Raw genomic sequence first — 20,373 nt, 5'->3', positions numbered from 1 at the left:
TCTGAGGTATAAAAAGGGAAAAAATATATATATTCAATTCAAATTTTGAAAATATCTTATGCTTACAATTCTTTCCTTTCACATCAAAAAAATATCGTTTTGGTGATTTTTTTTTATTTTTTTGGTAAAGTCTCAAAATGAAGACCTTCCAGGCTCAAGGACTAAAGACAAGACACCCTCACAGTGCAAAGATTCAGCTGAAAATTTTTATCAGGACTGGAAGTGGAGTTGGCAGATTGATTTAAATTAGGCAGGCCTGGCTCTATATTGGGAAGTCTATGCTTGCATATCCATTTTTTTTTTTTACTTAAGTTCTTCTTTTGGATTCTCAGATAAAAGAGAATAAAGTGGGCATTCTCCACTTGATGCAATTTCACTATACAGTGATTCCCATCAATGTATAATTAAAAGTGGATTTCCTTTTCCCTGAGATGGGGGAGGGTCTGCATAAACCTGGTTGATGTGAAGTGAACAAAGAGAACTTTCATGAGTTCTCCTGCAAACAGTCTATCAGTTACAATTCCTAGTGTTCACACTGCTGCACTGTTCAAAAGGAGCTCTAAAAAAAAAGTCAAGCAGGGGGTCCAAGAAAAATTCAACCCGCATGCCAACTAAGGGAAAGAAAGAGAAGGCAGGAAAAAAAACCTAGCTTTTGTTGTAAAAAGAACTAATGAAGCTGCTCTTAGAACTGTCCACGGTGACACAACAAGCCTGTGCACCCACACACATTGTGAGAGTGCCAGTCACCCACGGTAATGAGAAAAGGAAACACTGTAGGCAAAGGAAATATATGAATACATTGCTTTTATGGTTTAACTGTAGGAAATCACAACGCTGGCCCACAATATCTTGTGCCAACTGCCAAAAGTGGTAAAGTAATACATAAGGTTGTCTACTTAAATTTTTCTTACAGACAAGATGGACTGGTGGGGGGTAAAATCCCATTATCATTATAAATTGCTAATTAAATAATTATCAATTAGATGGGCAGACAGAACTCATTCCAATGAATTCCTTAGAGGGCTTTCAGTAAAGAAAAACAGTAATTTTGATTATTTTTTTTATCTATACTTCCTGCCTAGGGGCTCTAAATAGAGATGATATATGGTGTATCCCATGTTAGACTTTCACACAGTATATCTTGTGTTAGAGCTCAGGGACAAACACTGAACTTTGGTGCATATATAGATCTTTTTTCAGTTTTCAGATAAATGGCCTTAATTTCATGATATTAATTAGATACCCGGGGTTATTTCCTAAGGAATAAAAAGAATACTTTCCAGAATTTTACATGGTTTGAAAAATCACTTTTTCCCAAGTAACTGATAATATTTTCTAATATGTCATTGCATTTTCTTTTCACCTTTTTGCAGAATACAGGATTTACTTTGAAATAAAATATTAAAATATGTAATACAGATATGTATACAGATGATAGGCAGGATTGAACACATTGCAAGGAGCATTTTTAATGAATTTTATTCTGTCCATTAACACCAAAACCAATGCAAAATTAAAACCTTTACTTTCAGGCTTTGCTGTCAAGTTTTCAGATCAGACCCTTGGGCAAAGTTGTAACTGTACTGAGCAACAGAAATGATCCTGTCCCTTCCTGTACCCCTTACTCATGTAAGCAATTTTTCTGAGGAGAAGGGTCCCTCTGGCCCCTTAAACAACTTACGCAGCTATGATCAGCCATTACTCACATGTGCACATAGTGGTTGCACCCACACTTTTCTTGCCCTAAATCACTTTTGCAAGACAATTATAAGCTACAATGATTTGTAAGCGCTGTTTAGGAAATCTTCAGTTGTCTGTCAGAAGGAATATTTTCTAAGAACAGAAGTTGTGCAGACTGAACTGAAGAGTCACATTAATGTTTGGGACAGAGTTTTCATTGCCAGCAAACACCAACAAAAAGTGAGGAACGGAAATGGTAACATGAAAGATGGACTTTTAATTCCAAAGCCAGGAACATTTAAATATGAATGGGGCTTGCTGCCGCCCTCTATCTTTTGTCAGGAAATATGAAGCTCTGGAAGTCCTTTTGTTGCTTTCTTTGTTAACTGTATGAGGCTGAAAGGACTTGGCTTGTTTCATTTTCAAGCCCCATCACAATGAGGGTCTCAAAATTGAATGCTTATAAATACATGAAAATGCTGAAGGGTTCATAAAGAATAGAAAACTTTCTTTTTCATAGTCATCGGTCAGCGGATGACTTACCAGGGACAATCACAATGAGAAACAAACAGCAAGGAAATTTTTTAAGGTTTAGAAAGGGGAACAGAGTTGTAGAATAAAATTAAAATATCATGATATAAAGATAGATATTTGAGAACAAGATCAAGAGATATAAAGTATATTAAGCAATATACAATCTATACAGTCTTTTGCCTTCTATTTTGCTATTTTCCCTGTTAGTTTCTGGGAGATGACAGAATCCCAAGGTAAGTTCCTCACAGTGATGTTCTCTAATGTGATTTACTTTGAGGAATACTTAATGGAGAAAGGTGCCTACTACATTTAGTTATTGAGTTTTTGTTCATGGTTCAGGATTGATCCACTTGAGTCTTTCAGCAGGGAGTAGTTTTCCAGTGTGGCACAGCATGACTCCAAATCAATAAGGTTAATAGATGTGGTGGCCACACAGTCAGAGGTGATGTGCCTGGCATTTTCCATGCCAATGAAGAAAATTTCTGATGACGAGATGTCATTTTTGTGCCGGCAGTAATGTCACCCTGATTACCTAGAGCACATAGCCAGTTAGTAAGTTAGCAAGACTGTAAATGGCCCATTAATCTGAATTATCTTTACAGGAACTGTTTCAAAAATTTTGCTTGCACCCAAATTACTGGCGCCTCTGTGATTCTTGAAATGCCAACAGCATACTTGCTATATAAAAACAATATTGCTGGGTAAAAGTGACTAAATGGGAATTGCTAGCCTGGGACTTCACTCTACATTTTTAAACTCTCAACAGCACACTATGAAACATGAAAATCCAGCCTTAAAATAAAAGAAAAAAAAAAAGTTGCACGTTGTTTTAAAAATAAACACATGAGCAAAGAGGAGAAAAAATACAATGCAAGATATCACTGGAAAAAAGTAATAATGTAGATGACAGATCTACTTATGTAATGAGAATGCGATATGTTGGTGTTCCTGCAGTTCTAATTTTCTCTGACTTTTTAAAATATGCAAACTCTTAACAGTGCCTCCCAGATCATTAATGGGTACACATTCCCAGATGGCCTGCATTGTGAAAAAAGTGTTGGACTGGACTGGAAAGAGAAATCTGTTTAATATTCCAATATCTAAATGTCAGGAAGGTGTAATTCAGAGTGCTACTGAAAGATGAGCTGAACAGAATACAATTTATGGTGACTTTAGTTAACAAATGGCATTAAGGGAAGAATTTCCATAATTAAATCAGTAACTAATATGAAATATTGATTTCCTCTCTGATGTTACTGGATTATCACTTGTCAGACTTGCAGATAAGCGAAGAGCACTCAGTGCAGTCCCTACCAGGAACAACAATAATTTGCATTATGATAACACTGTCGAGCACTATCAAGCACAGAAAACAGAGCAAGGTGCCATGCGTGCCAAGCCATCCCTGCCCCAAAGAGCTCGCAGATAACATTTGATGAAAAGTAATAGGATGGTCGCAAGTGATGTCTGTGCAAACAGACTGGATAAAATGATGATTTTATCAGTGGGAGGCTGTTCCCACACTGGCTTCCTCACACTCTCTGTTGTGTGGTGACTTATTCAGAGCTTCTCCTGGCCATCTCTATCTCTACAAGGCTTCTAGACAGCTGCTTGTCTGAAGAGATAAATTCTGTTGCAGTTAATATCAAGAACTTCCATTTTCTAACTGTGAATTTTTGGGGTTTTTTGGCTGCTCTTTATATATTCCTGTTGCCCAAGGGAAGTTGAGTACATACTGTGGAAGCAATGCAGCACATTAAATAATGATTTTACTTTTATTCCAGTATGCTCATTAAACATGTTAAATAGTAGAACATATTAGGTTAACTTGAAAATGCAGAAGGACTAGAAGAGGCAAGATTAAAAAAAAATTTACACTGAGAGGATCCTCCTTAATTGAGTTGTAATCAGTTAGTATTGATCATTAGTCCTTTTATCAGCATGATGAAGATAATGATGATAATGATGACGATGATGCAATGCGCAACACTTGGATCATAAAGAGAGGATGGAAAATTGTTTAAATATTTGATAATAATTCTTTCTTGAAGGTGCAACAGACTGCACAACACTGAATATTGCTCTCAAATTCATGACAAAGCTTGAAAAAAAAGTTGAATAAGCAATTTTTAATATACTTTCCTTGATCTGCTTTTAAAAAATGGTCCACTATTTGCTAAAATGGAAAGAGACTATATCTTTGAGAAATGCTTAAGAAAAAAAAAAAAGGTTATTTTCTACCTCAGTCTTTTGGCAGGAAAGCAGTTCTTTTGCCAGTCAAACATTCAAAAATCATGCCTCATTTGAATAAATTAACATATTTTGTGGCAAAAATTAATTCCAAGGAAGGAACAATAAATACGAAAGCAATTTAAATTGTGTATTTTACAGGGGAGGGGGAAAAAAAAGAAAACCCAACACTGTCATGCGTATGACAGCTCAGCTAATTTGATGGGCTTTGATGTTAATTTAGGGTTTACTCTAATTTCAAAACATATTTTTTCACTTAATAAGGGAAACAAAAGAAACTTTCAACCAGTTTGTTATCTGGGAATGTTTTGGCTTCTCAAATGTGAGAACATGATTGTTTTTATTTCCAGGAGGAGATAATAACACTGAAGCAATAAAAAAGAGTCAAGGCAGCTTGCACAGCACAGGAAGTTCACAGCCAGAGACTTAATTTCCCACACAATGTACTGTGCAATGGGCCCATTAACATAGATGAATAGGCTCTTTAAAGGTTTTTTTTTTTCCAGATATGCAGCTGCCGCTGAATGGTGCTATGTTAATAAGGTACTCACTTGCCTATTCTTCAGGTACTCTGGCATTCTCTACCTAGGTAATCTCCATATAGGAAAAGCTATTAGGGGTTGTATCTCCTACCACACCTTCAATTATTTTAACACCTGCACTGATAATCCTGGCAAGGTAAACTGGTAGGGGGCCAAGGGTCTAAGTCCATCCTCTTCTTCCCCCAGAAGTCACATCTCAGGGGGAGGGGCTGAAGGAGAGCAGGGAAGGAAAAAAAGTAAAGTCACTTTTATTACACATCAGTGGGAACATTCTGAAAAAGCTTTCATGCCTAGGAAATTGTTATTTCTTCAAACAACTGACAGCCTGCAGAGGAAACTCTAATGGAAATCCAGCTCATGCATTGTTATGCATGGCCCTCATGTAGATACATGGGGGTGGATTAAGTTAGCTTCCAAAGGGTCTATTGTGTGCAGCATTAATTTGCAGTGCTCTTGATATTTGAGTTTGAAGGTTTTACAACCTTTTTGTTTACTTAGATGCACTATATCCTACATTTGTTTATTTCCTTCCACAATCTCTTATTACCCAGTAAATGTTACATTTATCTTTATTAACTTTCAATATGTTGCTGTAACTTACAGAGAAGGAAATAATTTCAACCTCCTTCAGATGTACTTATTTTAGAGAAGAGTTTTGGCTTATTTTTTCTTCCTGGTCAGTTCTGACTTTTCCATCTGTTAAAACAGTGGCCTTCTTTATTAACACAATGGAGTAATAGCATAAAAATGGTGTATTTTATTATTATTATATGAATATTAGCCTATAACAAAATATATTTCCCTTGTCATATATGAAAAATAATTAAACAAACAAATCAATAGTCTGCTAAAAGAATCTGACACTGTTGTGATTGCCTCTTACTACACAGAGATACAAGAAGAAAAAATGCATGTACCACTCTCCATCATCACAACCTTTCCACTGTTTTCTCAGAATCCATCACAAATTTGTTGTTATAACCTACAGGTGTTGTCCCAATATTAAGATGAAAAATACAAACAAGACTTGTCCCCTGATACCTTAGCTTGTTTCCTTATTTTCCTGTAAATATTCATATACAATGCAGACAGGCACTTTTCTAAGTTCAGCTTTTCAATGAGGTTTATATTCAGAAGTTCCTAAGTGTTAGTTTTTCAACACTGAACTAAGAACTCAAAGTAACTTGTACATTCAAAGGAAGCTATGATCCTAATCTGGACTAAAGGGCTCAGTTGAATAAAAATAGCTTATGCTCGAGTAACTCAAGTTATGTGTAGCTCCTTCCCCTCCCCCTTTATATGGAAGTGTCAGGCATTTTTGTATTTTAATAATACAAAAGGGTATCTCCTGGAAAAAAATAAATGCCTGACTTGCAGTAATTAGGCTCTGAGTAGTATCAGGTGTACAGTTTACTCAGGAAAACTCCCTGACACTGAAGGAAGACCTCTTAAAACTGCAGAAAGTTTTGAATTCAGGTTTTGATGCTACATAATGGATAAGAGAAAAGAAATCTCCTTCTTTAGGGCTCAGTCATTCACTCATTATGGCACAACAGCAAAAACAGCTGCCTCTGGACCTGCCTACTTGTTAGAACAGGAGAGACTATTTGTAACCTCTCCCAGACTGACCAAGAACTGCAAACCCAATGACAGAAGACAGCAAACTCAGCTATTGGAGAAGTGGAGATCTTAATCCAAATTTTTGAGCTTAGGATCTTTTCTAATATCCTGGAAAATTATAACAGCAGGGATAGAAGGAACTGCATTTCACAGACTTGCTTGAAGTGCTGTGGTAGTACTTGCATTGTATAAAACGACAGCACAGCTTCCTCTAGAATGTGATAAAAAAGTGTGTGAAACTATGGCTGGTTCAGAGAATATAGATCCAGTGCTTCTGTTCTCCTTGTTTTATAACATAGGGAAAAGAAGTGATAGTAGAGAGATGCAAATTCAAAACTTAAAAAAAGGAAGCCCTTTTCCCCCCACTTTGGATATTTAGGCTGTCAATATGCAATATCACATTATTTCACCAAAGTCAGATTAAATCCAACAGAATAAACAGAAATTCGATGCTACAAGGATCTCCAGCATGACAATACTTAATTTGAATTACTGGAAAATAAGAGACCTGGGTCTAAAGCAGTGTTGTTCTCATTTGCTATCAGAAAATTCTGTGATATTGTGTCTTCAACTGAATATTTAGACCCTGGCTTCTGCCAGAGATGTGCTGCAATAAATAGGCCACTTCCTTCATACAATAAAACAATTCTCACCTTGGGTTGGATTCTGAGATTTTTTAAAATGAAACTACAAGATCTAGAAAGCAGAAAATGTTTGTGTTTTTTTTTTTTTATTATTATATTTTTTATTTTCCTTTGGTTGTTTGTTGATTTGTTTTATTTATTTTTTTTTCTTTTAAGATAGATAACTCCAAAGTTTTTCCAAAACAGAATGAAGAACTGAGTAAATCTCATATAGCCTATTCTGCTTTTATAAAAGGTGGTAAAGGCCTTGTAGTCAGGTATACTTCTCTAGCAGAGCTGCTGTTTATTTAATATATGATGTATGAGCACATTGAACTTACTGTATGTTAATTTTGGTTTTTTACATCCTCCCCCTATTCCATAAGAGGAGTTATATACAAAGAATGCATCACACTCCTTCATTTTTTATCTGAGCCTTCTTTAAGCAATCATTCCAAGGAATATGTGCCTGAAATTTGGTAATGAATGCTCAGTGTATTAAAGAAGGGTCTGATATTCCTTTGGTTTCAAAGTTTGCACAGAACTTTGACTTGGTCTCACCAAGCCCTTGACAAGCCAGGGAAGGAAATCTGCTCCAGTGCTCACAGTAACTCAGATGTTCACTGCCCTCAGTGCATCATGGAGAGGAGCAGGAAACACCAGAGCAGTCCTCTCTCATTACTGAAACCTTCCAAGTAGGTATGGTACTCTCTCTATCTCCATTTTCCCATCTCCTTGGAACCAATCAGGAGTAAGCAAAATGAAAAGGTTTTACCATTTTGTGCACCTTTTAAACACAAGAAGCAGTCTATGCATATTGAATTTTGCAATGAATACCTGGAGTTATCAGTGTGTTTCCCAGCCAGGAAATGAGTGGGAACCATGAGTCTTCAGGGCAGGTTACCCTTCCAGAACCTCTGAACATGAACAGTTGACCTGAGGAAACCAGGAAATGTGATTAAAGGAACTGTACTGTATGGTGGAAGAAGATGGAGATGAAGATAAATTAAGCTACACAATTTGTACATCTGAGATAGTAAAAGATACTCATCAAAGATGACGAGTGGTCAATCAGAAGATTGTTACTAGCCCAGAAAAATTACAGGTGCTCTCTAGAGAGTGAAAACAATTGGAAAGGAGTTAGTCAAAAGGAATAAACAGTTTCATGAGAAGCATTGTAAGGAAAAAGTAAACACAAAGAGAAGGAAACAGATAAAATCAGATCTCAAAGTAGTGGAAACAATTTGAGAATATTAAATACCTGTGCAAAGTAAAGCACAGATTGTGGGAACAGAGTTCATGGGTGACAATGAAAAGTGAATGGAGGGCAATTAATGGATGCCTGCCTCATTTGGATAATATTACTCTGTAAAAAAAAAAAAAAGAAAGAAAAGAAAAGAAAAGAAAAGAAAAGAAAAGAAAAGAAAAGAAAAGAAAAGAAAAGAAAAGAAAAGAAAAGAAAAGAAAAGAAAAGAAAAAAAGAAAAGAAAAGAAAAGAAAAGAAAAGAAACCAACCTAATTTCTTTAGGCTTACATGAACTATAAAACCCATGCAATTTTCTCTCTGATTACTCCCTTCTGTGTTCATATACCCATTGCTCAGGGTCCTGAGCACCTTGTTAACCAGGAGACATCACCGCTGAAGGCCATCAGACACAAGCCTCTACTGGGTGCATATACTGCACCAACACCATCCTACAAGCTTGGACTCCTTGAAAAAAAAAACCCAAGGAAAATAATAGCAATAACAGCCAAGCAAGGGGAATGCTAGAAAGGACTGTCTGCAAGGACACCGAGGCTGTCCCACTTCTGCTTTGGAGTCTGCATATTACAACACACCCACAGAAATGACCAGACTCTTTTTCCCTTTCTTTTCCGTTTGCCTGGTGTGTGCACCTCTAGGCTTAACTTTGGTCCTGCCTTCTCCAATCTTTAGAACAGCATGCTCTGAAGCACAACTTGTTATTAGTCAGATGGGAAAGAGATGGGACCAAATTCCCTAATTATTTTTAATGGCCTTTCCTGGTACACTGCAGAGCCCAGCATCCCTCAGTGAGGGGGTGGGCTGTCATGTGGCTCATGTTGTATAGCATGGGACTGATAAACCACCCCTATTTTAGATTGTTTATTGCTTGTTTAATGGAAAGCTGTCAAGCTGTCTTTATAGATAATATTGAAGCAAATTGATTATCAAAACCTGTGTTTTAAAAATTTTTGAACAGAAAGTGTTTTCTGGTGTTTTACAGGGCAAAACATGCATCTCAGACTTGGAGCACTGGCAGGTTTTGGGATGTATTCTGATAGGAAAATTCAATAAGTCACTGCTAATTTTGCACCCCAAAAATTTGGTGTCTGTAAGTACAAAACAGGCCTCTGTTTCTTTCCAGTCAGGACTGCCTCCACACACAGGCCAGAACCAGTTACCTTCAAGTGAAAGCTCATTTCCCCATCACTTTGCTTCATATAATGGAATATTGACCCCAATTAGCCTCGGTTTCTAATTGTACCTGACACAGCAAAGGCCCCTGGTGAGGGACAGTCCCAGAACCATGCACTTTAAAATGCAATATGGGCAAAAATCATACAAAATCCTTGCACAGGAATAGGAAAATAGATAGCTCATTTTCTTCCCTTCCAAAGAATACTTAAATAATTTCATTTGTTGGGGACTAATGAAAATTACAGGACCAGGGGTGTTTTCTTTTTACTTTGTTCCTCTGTAAATACAGACTGAGTCATTAAGAGGAGAAGGAAGAGAGTGATCCCCACAGTCTGCCTCTTTAACACTGGAGTCTGTATCTATCTCTCTGCTGCTCCTGGAGGCAGCTCTTACCAGCCACCTCCAGGATGATGTGGCTCAGAGACAACCAGCCTCGTTGCTGAGCACTGATTTTTTTCAGCAACCAGGCAGCTTGTTTAAACCACCACAGAGCAGGGGCAGAGCCTGCAAGGAGCTGAGGTAATCATTTTTACATTAACTATCTGGCAAAGATGTGGGCTGCAGACAGGGAGAAGGGATGCAGAGGGAGGAAGGAGCTGCAGAAAATGACAGTGAAAAATGAAGAAACAGTCTTTTAAAAGAAATCCAGTGTTCCTTGGAAAGGTATGACACTGCAGGAAGACTGAAGGCAGAGAAGGGAAGGAAGAAAGGCTGCACATCTGCATTCTGCACATTTAGTTCTAATGTACTCTTTTGTCTTTATCTTCTTTGTTGCTGTTTTTCAGGCCAGCTGCAAAACTTTTGCAAAAGACTCCCACTTCCAAAGCAAACCAAAAAGTCAGGGTACAGTCATGGTCTGTCTTATCTATGGATATTTTTTTTCTATTTTGTTTTTCTGAGATCAGCTGCTGAGGAAATAAAGCCCCATGCAATTTCCAGCAATGAAAAGTGGATCAGTTCTTTTTCTTAGAAAAAAACACAACCTCATTTTCATATTTCCATATTTAATTTTTGCACTTGCATGTACGTTTCTGTTATCTTCCAGCCACATGTTGCTATTTGTCTCTGTAGGAAGGATTTTTTATTTTTTCCCTTTTTTTTTTTTTTTTTTTTTTTTTTAAGACTGTGGGCTATGTGAAGCCTGACTTGAATGTAAAAGATCCACAAGGCAAAAATCTTCCAGTCCTCACTGAATTAAAGAGAGCTGGCATGCCACAGGTTTCGTGGGAGCACTCCACACTCAGCACCACCTTGGGTGGCTCACGGATCAGGCAAGGAGCACCGTGCACCTACAGACCAATATCTTGTGGCCATTGCAAAGCCCCACTCCAGATCTACAGGCCTGGGTAATGGGAGGCTGAAAAAAATTAGCAGCCACTCACTCTTCCAAAAATCAGCCAGCTTTGGCCAACTAAACACTGTTTAACACTCAGCTGGTAACTGCAGCTTCCACAGAGTACAACTACCCAAACTCAGGCAGAAGGAGAGCTCTGAAATTTTTGAGACCATTCCAGGCAATTTCGCTGCATTTAGGCTGTTTATGTTAGTCACCCCTCAGCTATCTGCCTTTCAATAAGATTCAGGCTTGTAAGATATTTGGGTGCTTTTGAAAAGGTTACATGCAGTCAAAAGCAGGCAGCCAAGGCTTCTGCACTCAGCCAGAGCTGGGAGGCAGCTCAGCCTTATGGTATGTCTTAACCCAGCAGCAGCAGTGCTTGGACAGACATCATTTCTGTTGTGCTTGTTGGCAGACAAGATTTCAGACAGACTCTGGTTATGATTTAGTTTTGGTCTACATATTCAATGCTCAGTCAAAATTCTTGTGCAGCCAACACAACACACGACTGCCTTCAATGGGAGAGTAAATGCAATGTTTTCAGTTTGAACAATATTTCAGTTGCTCTTTTGTCAGTGGACCATGGCTACTCATGAACTGCTCCAATTTGGTCCCAGACTGCAGACAGCTCTGGCTTGTCCATATAAAGTGTATTCAATGAACTAGCACTGCAAGTTGGCAGAAGGGACACACCTCCAGCTCCTGTGTGTCACTGTTGCTTCTGGTGCCATCATGGGACTGCCAAACCCACCAGCGTTCCTGCTCTCTGACAGGCAAGCTCTGCACCTGCAGCAGGAAAAAATGTTTAACACAAGGGTTTTTCCAGCCCTGATGACAAAGTTGGAACTCAAAAAACACAACAGTGCATATTGTGTTGGTATTGACCTCCCTCCCATCTCATTCTTAGCTTTCTGTATCTTTGTATTTACAAGTCTCCCCTGCATGGCACCCAGGTGCCAACTGCAGTTCCCAGTGCTTGGGAAGTGACTACTGATAATGTATGAAGACTGTGATATCTTGTATGGGAATTGACAAGTTTTGAACTTAGAGAGGGTATGAGTGAAATTGGTCTGTAAGTAAGACTCTGGAAAGCATTTGAAAATGTAGCACAATGTAATGGGCTTTCATACAGTTTCTTCAACTTCCAAATGTACCTGAAACTAATATTGAATTATCACTATAAGTATTAAACATTATAAAGGCATTAAATTTCTATTTCTAGTGTAAGGGGGGGAAAAAAGTGTGGTTTTCTTTTCCCTTCTGGGCGGAGAGTGTTTGTGTGTCATTTGGCAGTTTAAAGGTTTAACTAGCCTATTCCTATGAAAATATTGAAATTCAGCCAAAGACATCCTGGTATTACACACTTTTCTCCTGAATCTCTTCATGTTCTGTGGCAAATGTGGCCTTTTCCTTCTGGAGCAGTTAACATAAAAGGTCTTGGTTAAGAGAAGCTTTTCTCTTGGAAAAGATAATCTGCCTTCAAAGTTACAAGTTAAACAACTGAGTGGTCTAATTGATTGAACACTTACAAATTATAATTGAATTTGTGCCAAACTGTGTGAAAAAGATTTATGTTCCGCTTCCCATACTGTTTATCCCTCATTTTTTTTTGTGTGTGTGTGCATGTGTGAACTGAATCTTTGGGAACTCCTTTCACTTGATGCATCATTGAGGTGGTTAAACACATTGCATTATGGCAGTCTGTCACATCAGTGTTTCAAATTGAAATACTGGACTTGACATATCCCTGGAAAAGGAAGTCAGAGCATCCAAAATCCAGAGTTATGTTTCTTTTGAAACTTGAGATTCTGAAGACAGAATTTTCACTTAACTCCAGCTGCGGGGGGAAAAAAAAGGAAGAAAAAAAAGGTTTAATTAATTATAATGCAGTTCTTTTTAAGCATTAAAAAGAATTTTCATTAAAATAATAGTGTCTTGATTGTCCTGCTTGTGAGTGAACACAACCAACTCTCTGTAAATACCCATATCTATTTTCATGAACCTCTGTGATGTAATTATGGAAAAACAATAAAGGGGACAGAATCTGAGTCTCCAGCAAACAAAATGCAACACATTGCCATATTTCTATGCAATAATTTATTGAATATGAGGAGTCCAAAGGCATGAGAACTCTTATCTGAGCCTTTGATGATGGGGAAAATTTAGCCAATGAACATTCTTGAGAGAATGTTTCTTTCAACAGGATGTGCTCTAAGATGAAGAGCTGTAGTAGTTTCGGGGCTGTATCTTGTATTTCCAAAAAAGAATTGCAAGTCCATTGAAACGCAAAACTTAACTTCTGGAATTGTACAGAATATACTCCAAAACAGTGACATCATCAACAAAGGTAGGAATTTTTTAAATCTTATTTTCCTATGTATAAACCCCAAAATAATTTAAAAATCTTTTATCACATTCTTCAGCTTAACCCATTCCCACCCTGTAATCTGCCACATTGCCCAGGCAAATCCACTGATCATACACAAGATTGGATGTGATCAATTTCTACTCTAACTAGAGAGTATCAAAATTTCTTTTTGGTGATTTCATCAGAAAAAAAATAATTTAAAAATCCACAAGATTATGACCAGCCATGTTTTGAAACTGTAATACAAAAGGGTAGAAATAGTACCAGAAAATTCTTGTGTTCTAACTTTAATCAGCATACAATAATGTGCACAAGTAATTAGTATGGAAACAAGAGTGAAGATGGATTACCAAATTTGAAGGAAAATTGCTGCCTTCTGGACAATATTGCAAGCTTAAGATTATATGTAAGCCTTAGTTATTTAGTATTTTTCTTTTACAATGGAAGATATACACTATATTAAGTCTAACAATAAAAAGACAAGGTATATAACCCTTAATATCAGAGACTGCTTGAAAATGTGCCACATTATCACAAACATTCATTGCATGTATTGTTCTATTATTTTAAATTTATAAAGCCTTTTTTTGAAATTGAATTCATAACTTTTAAGCACTTTGGGTTTAACAATAACATTTGCTGAAATTCCCAAAATATTCTATTGTTTGGAATTCAGTGCATTATAAAGAATGTATGTTACTTAAATACCCCTTGGCATATAGGATCCAAATTACATTATATTCTTCCCTTCCTTCCATCTCAGAATCATCTGTAAACTACTCTCCCTTTCCATCAACAGTTTTCTTGTGATAAAGTCCTGCCACTTACAACGCCCATCTCAGAGCTCCTGAGTTTATAATATGCATTCAAGGCCTCACAGGATTCTCTAACATTTACACAGCTGTGGCAAACACTTCAAAATTAACCACCTGACCTTCCCCAAAAAGCTCAAAGAGCTCAAATTCCTTATTGCACAAAAAAGAATCAAACACATTTGGAGGGCCTAGGGCCATGATTTTTTTTAGCTATCAGGCATAAAAACACCTCCATCCACTTTTTCAGAAGACTCTGTTTCACCAGTGCCTTTTTTATGTGCTCTCCACATTCTACCCTATCTTCTGTCTCCACAAAGAAGCCATCTCTACCATGGGGGCAATAAATTACCACTGAAGAAAGAATGCAAAAGAGGTGCTAAATCAATACCAAATTCACAGCTGAGACCTAGTCTAAGACATTGAAGAGTGCAGACTACAGTCTTTACTGAGCTCCCATGAAGTGGCTCATACCTCTTGTGTCCTTCTAACTTCAGTCTGATTTCAAATCCACTGTGGGACAAAGCTTAAACTTTTACAGTAATTTTTTTCTATTTTGATTTTTAATTAATTATTACCATGAATACCTTTCTTTACTTTATATCAGATCTCTGGATTCATTTTGCAGGAATGAAACACCTGTGAAAAAAAGCAGTTTTACCAGAGAGATTTACTCCCAAGGTGGCTGTTGAACTGAAGAGCAGGACAAACACTCTTGGTGCTCATCGAGGAGCAGCTCTAGGGCTGTTTTGGGTACACTCCCCTCCCTGGAAGAGGAGAGGCTGGTGGGCACTCAGGTTAGATCCTTGTCACCTTAGACATGTTCCATGTAGGTTAAAACACAGCAAATTGATGCAGTGGGGCTTTGTCCCTTAGCAGGGATGCAGCCATTGTCCAGCTTGCATCATCTTAGTGACACAGCACTGGTTTCTTTGCCAAATTGCCTGATAAGGCCACAGCAGGGGCTGGATTTACCGATTACCACAGGTTTAATGACGTTAAGCACAACACTGAATTACACCTCCAATTGCTATTTCCATCTGATTAACACTGAAAAATGCAGAAGCCTGGGTACATACATACAACACTGGTAAATAGACAAACACATTAAGCCATAACATGCAGCATTTAATCCTCATTCAACACTTATGATTATTTACTGAGCCTTTCAGAAAGGGATGTGATACTGCAAAATTCAGAACTGAAAAGTTGGTCTGCTTGAAAAAATTAATAAATGTTTGAAGCACTTGGCAACAAACTTCTAGGAATTCTGTCACTGAAGGGATCTCGTGTAGCCACTGCTCCCACTACCCATAGCAAGGTTCACCAAAGTCATGATTTTGCAAATAACTGTTTAGGAATAGGAGAAACGAGTTCAAAGCTTTGCTCTTGGCCATAATCTAAAGCAAAATAAATTTAAAATTCACAGAGATAATTTTGCAAATTAATTGTCCATTTTACCATTGTGGCACAACTGCCTGCAGTTCTTCCAAATGCTCATCAGCCAGTCTAGTAGTTTATCTAAACTGGGCATCACAGTCATTAAGAAACTCGGTGAAAGGTAGGTTATGGATGTAGAACAATACTACCATTTTAAAATTACTAAAATAGAGCTTTGAGTTATAATAAGAACCAGAGCTAAAAGTTGAATGCCAGCTTTTTTTTTGTTTTGTTTTAGGCTTTCATGTTGACCTCTGCTCTACACAAACTTAAATCTGTTTTACATCAGAAGCTGCAGGGACGGAAGAGTACATGGGAAAAGAACATGTCTGGGAGTTTAGAGAGGACCAGCTAAATTTTTTGAGCTCCGGTGGGATTGGTGACATAACTAAAAAGCAACAAACAGCAGGTGAGAAGGAGGATTTAAGTATAAATAAGGACACTTTGAAGCCATAAGTTTTTATTGATCACATTCACATTTACAAATCAAAGTCTCTGCTCTTAGAAAAATATTTAACTAAGAAAGAATCCAAAAGTCATAAAATACCATGCAGGGAAAGGAAAAATATTAAAGAAGAGTAAAGGCATGGAACCATGTTGATAAATATTCCCCAGACTAAAAAAATCAACTAAATACCCTATTTTCTTTAATTAAAAATCACTGAATTATTTAAGGGTATCTGCCCAGATTAATTATTGAAGACACATCAAGATCTGCCTAGTGGTGTGATTACTGGTTTATATGGGTTATTAAGATATGCCCATTTGGACCTGAATTCAACCTCCAATTAAAAAAGTTATTAGAAATTCAATCCCACAAGCAACTTAGCACATCCACACTCCATGCTTTAAAATGGTTAAATATTTTAATTCATATAATTCATCCATTAATAAAAAAAACAGAGCTTAGTTTCTTTTTTTCACTTGTCAATGTATGCAAAGAAACAATGCCCATTGTATGGCCATGGCTTAGCAGACAACATTTGCCATCCTACTAAAGGTTCTGCTCACACTCTATCCATGGGATCAGAGTTCAATAGCAGCACATTCAATCTGGAAAAAAGTGGTGGTTACAATAGCATAGTAATAACAGTTGTAGATAACAATCTGAAAAGCTGAGACCACTGAAACAGGATGGTTTGCAGTTAGTAAATATTTGTGTGTTTTACACAGAATGTAGCCCAGTATACTGCCAACTAGGAGAAATAAAAATCTGATGGGAAGACACAAAATTAGATCAGAGCTCCCTCAAATGAAAAGAAATCCAGTCTTGCAGAACTGAAATGTGATCACTGGGATAGCATTTCTATCAGCTCATTCATTTCAAACGCAATTTAATGCTGTATTAGAAAATTCATTTTAACAAATGCTATTGCATAGGTGCAACTTGGCTGCTAGAGCAGGCCCCACAGAGACCCCATAACCACACTTTGTGAACAGAGACATGGATTCCCTCCACCAAATGAAGGCAGCTGGCAGCTAGCAGCTAGTTGAGGTACTGAATATTATAAAAGAGATCTTACCAGGTTCTGCAAGATGTTGGCCTTAACAGTGACCACGGGGATGCCTGGGAATTGATACAAGCAAGGAACAAACATTTAGTGATACTTGCCAGAAAACTTTGCCAGTCTCCAAAAATTTGCAGCTTAGAGGCTTCCCACTAGCAGACCTTGCTGGATTTCTCTTCCACGAACTTCTCCAGTTGCCTTCTGACCTGCCCTATAAAGGATCAATAATCACAGCATGCAGCCTGCACTGTGTAGAACCATTGTGGTCCCTTCTGGGGCTGTGCATGTTGCCTTCATTTAATCCCCATACTTCTGGTATCAGAAAAAATAGTGGGCACTTGTTCATCTCCATGGAAGTCATGATCTTCAGACCTTTTCTCTTATCTTCCCTGTATTACCTTTTTGGCAGGCTGAAAAATATGACATATGTGGATGTTCCTTCTGCAAAGGATGTGAAGTCAGAAATCCAGGGGTCTGTGGCTGCTCCTCTGCTCCATGGAAAGTGTTCACATACCTTCACCTTGTATTTAGTGATTCACTTTGAATGGGCTGAATTATTTTCCAAATATTTCTGTTTTCCCCTAGAGGAAAGAGTCTTGATGACAGTTCTAATCTAAGACCTAATTTAGGTACCAGGCTGGTGTTTTGAAGGAGACAGAGTTAGATCAAATTACACTAAATTTATCAGGTGAAGATCCAAGTGTTTCTGTTTAGTGAGATGCAGAAATTTGTGCCATTAATGTTAGCTATTTGACAGTGGTTTCTTTTCATTACATGAAAGAGAAAATGGAGCCAGTTCATTATGAATATAGTGAAAGTTTTAATAAGGCAAATACAGGCTGAATCCTACAAGTGCATGTGGGGAAAGTAATGTAAAAAATACAACATCAAAGAAAGATGAGCAGGGAATGGAGAACAGAGAAACATGTAATGAGCTGAGTCAGACTGAAGTCTAAGATAATTGCTCAAAGATTGCAGCACTTGGGAAATGCTATCCTACAGCAGGAGTAGAAAATGGGTTGAAATGAATGGGGCCCAGTCAGTCTGTAACCACCTTGTAAGGGCCAAGATACTTTCCTCCATTTTCAGGTGTAGACACTAAGGCTCTGAATAGAGCTGGCAGTGATGGTCTCACCTGGAACAGATCTGCTCGATCTGGGATCAGATCTGACCCAACTTGTTCTTTGCCCAAAAATCTCATCTGAATATTTTTTGTTTTAACTCTGGGCTAGAGAGAACTTAATAACCTGTCAGAGTGAAATAATTAACTTTCCTAACTGCAAAGAGTGGAGTTTGTGGCCGTTCTTGCTGTTTGTACAGTGTTAAATAAGCCAGTTGATCAACGGGGCTCTGATGATTTATTAACATCATGCTGCCAAAGAGAACACACGCTGGAACTTAGGATGGCTCAAACTTAATTTTAAAATACTGAAGAAAATCTCAAATCTTTCAAAGACTTATAGAACTGGTTGTATATTTGTCATATATTAAAACAGAAAGAAAAATACATTTGAATAATAAGGAATGCATCTTTAACCAGTTCAAAGTTCTGCCAACAACAGTAAGGGAAAATTGTGTTTTATCATGTTTTTTTTTGCAATTCCACAAAAATGACTTGATATCCCAGAGTATTAAGCAATTATTATGTTGTGTACTAAGTACCTCTTTTTTTTCAAAAAGAGAAAAAAACCAACCTAAATCTATTTTCATTTGGATAGGAGTACCTTATTTTTTAATTTCAATGAAAACAAACCAACTGACCTGAAATTCTCACTGAAAAAAAATTGAGCATTATTAAAACAGCTGAAACAAAACACTACATGTTTTTGGTTTTGTGTTTTTTTTTTTTCTCAATAAACATTCACAGCACCAAACTGCCCTAGTTAAGATCATTACTTCTAAAATTTGATTCATTATTTATGCCTCATTTAGGGTGACAGTGCACCTACCTGGTAGAGACTTATTTAGCAACTGTCTGCTACCCCAAGAGAGGCTGCTGTTCTCCTTCACCTTTCTAAATACACACATAAGCAGCATTTCAGTGGAAACTGATCCATAAACAATTACCAGGCACTAAAAAATCATATGGGAAACCAATAAGACCTTATATTAAGAGGATTTGGTTATGTGCACTGCCATCAACTTGGGTGTATTTTTACAGTTCAGATTAGCAACTTTAAAATATATGTATATAGTACCAAAAATTGTAGGAGGATCCTATAGATGTTTTGGTCTTGCTTGAGCTTTCATCTGAGATATGTACTGTTTGATAAAGATGGTTAAGTATTATTTTCCTCATTTCACACTTTAAGAACATGAACAACAGATAGACTGAACAATTTCTGAAACCATCAGAAAGATCTTTCTATACTGGGAAAAAAAGCTCAGCTGGGCCTTAAGGTTGCATCCACACTGGCAAACAATGCAGACCAGAGGAAGATTTTTAGACCAAAACAGTTGACAGTGAGGACCAGAAAGCTACATTACAAGAAATTTTAATTATTAATTTCTTTTTATTTTGGATGATCTTTTGTTTACCCCACAGACCAAGTTCCTATTTCTCTCTGTGCGCATCAGATGTAGTTGGTTTACTTTTATCCAAAATAAATTCCAGTTTATGCACTTGAGACAGCTCCTCAACATGAGCAAAAGCATAAACAATGGAAATGATCACAATACCTACTTTAAAAGTTCCCATCTGATCAAGCTAAAATTCAAAGGTAGACTCAGCCTTTGCAATGCCAGCTGGATAGAGCCTGATTCAAAGCAGAGTGGAGCCAGTAGTGAGGTGAGGATAAGGGGTATTTGCAGAAGCTCCAGTGGAACCAGCTTTTAGGGCACCAGGAGGCAATCTTTTTTACCCCTTAGCTGTTTCTGCACAGAAAACATCTCTTGGGTCTCTGCAGCTCTTGGGTTTGCATTCTTGCTGAAAACACATAGAACTTGCTTCATACCACACACCATATTGTGTGTGAAAGCTATCCACATGACAGGCAGTCTTCCAGAGATAACAGTAATCTTCAGGTGATGCCAACAATTTTTACTGACTGACTGTGTGCAGTGCTCTGCTGAGCCCAGCCACCCAACACAGTCTGCTGAGCAACAAGAAAAAGTCTCCAGCTTTGCTATGCTCTGTCAGCTTTCCTTACTGCTTCCAGAAATTAGTTCTGGGGACTTTGCTGATACATTTACATGAAAAGACAATGTGCTCTTCAGCTCC

The 20,373-nt window shown here is 37.6% G+C and overlaps 1 long non-coding RNA gene across 1 annotated transcript; it reads left to right on the top strand.

Moving 5' to 3' along the window:
* The first annotated feature begins 10,110 nt into the window (after positions 1-10,110).
* On the top strand, positions 10,111-18,972 carry LOC137479983 (uncharacterized). The gene is made up of 4 exons (XR_011002625.1): positions 10,111-10,208; positions 13,229-13,372; positions 15,884-16,054; positions 17,563-18,972. It is a non-coding gene; the product is annotated as an uncharacterized lncRNA (long non-coding RNA).
* Positions 18,973-20,373: the final 1,401 nt, after the last annotated feature.

The sequence above is a fragment of the Anomalospiza imberbis genome, chromosome 10 (genome assembly GCF_031753505.1).
Source record: "Anomalospiza imberbis isolate Cuckoo-Finch-1a 21T00152 chromosome 10, ASM3175350v1, whole genome shotgun sequence".
Classification (NCBI taxonomy): Eukaryota; Metazoa; Chordata; class Aves; order Passeriformes; family Viduidae; genus Anomalospiza; species Anomalospiza imberbis.
Note: the sequence above shows the minus strand (reverse complement) of the source record. Positions and strands in the feature narration are given on the sequence as shown.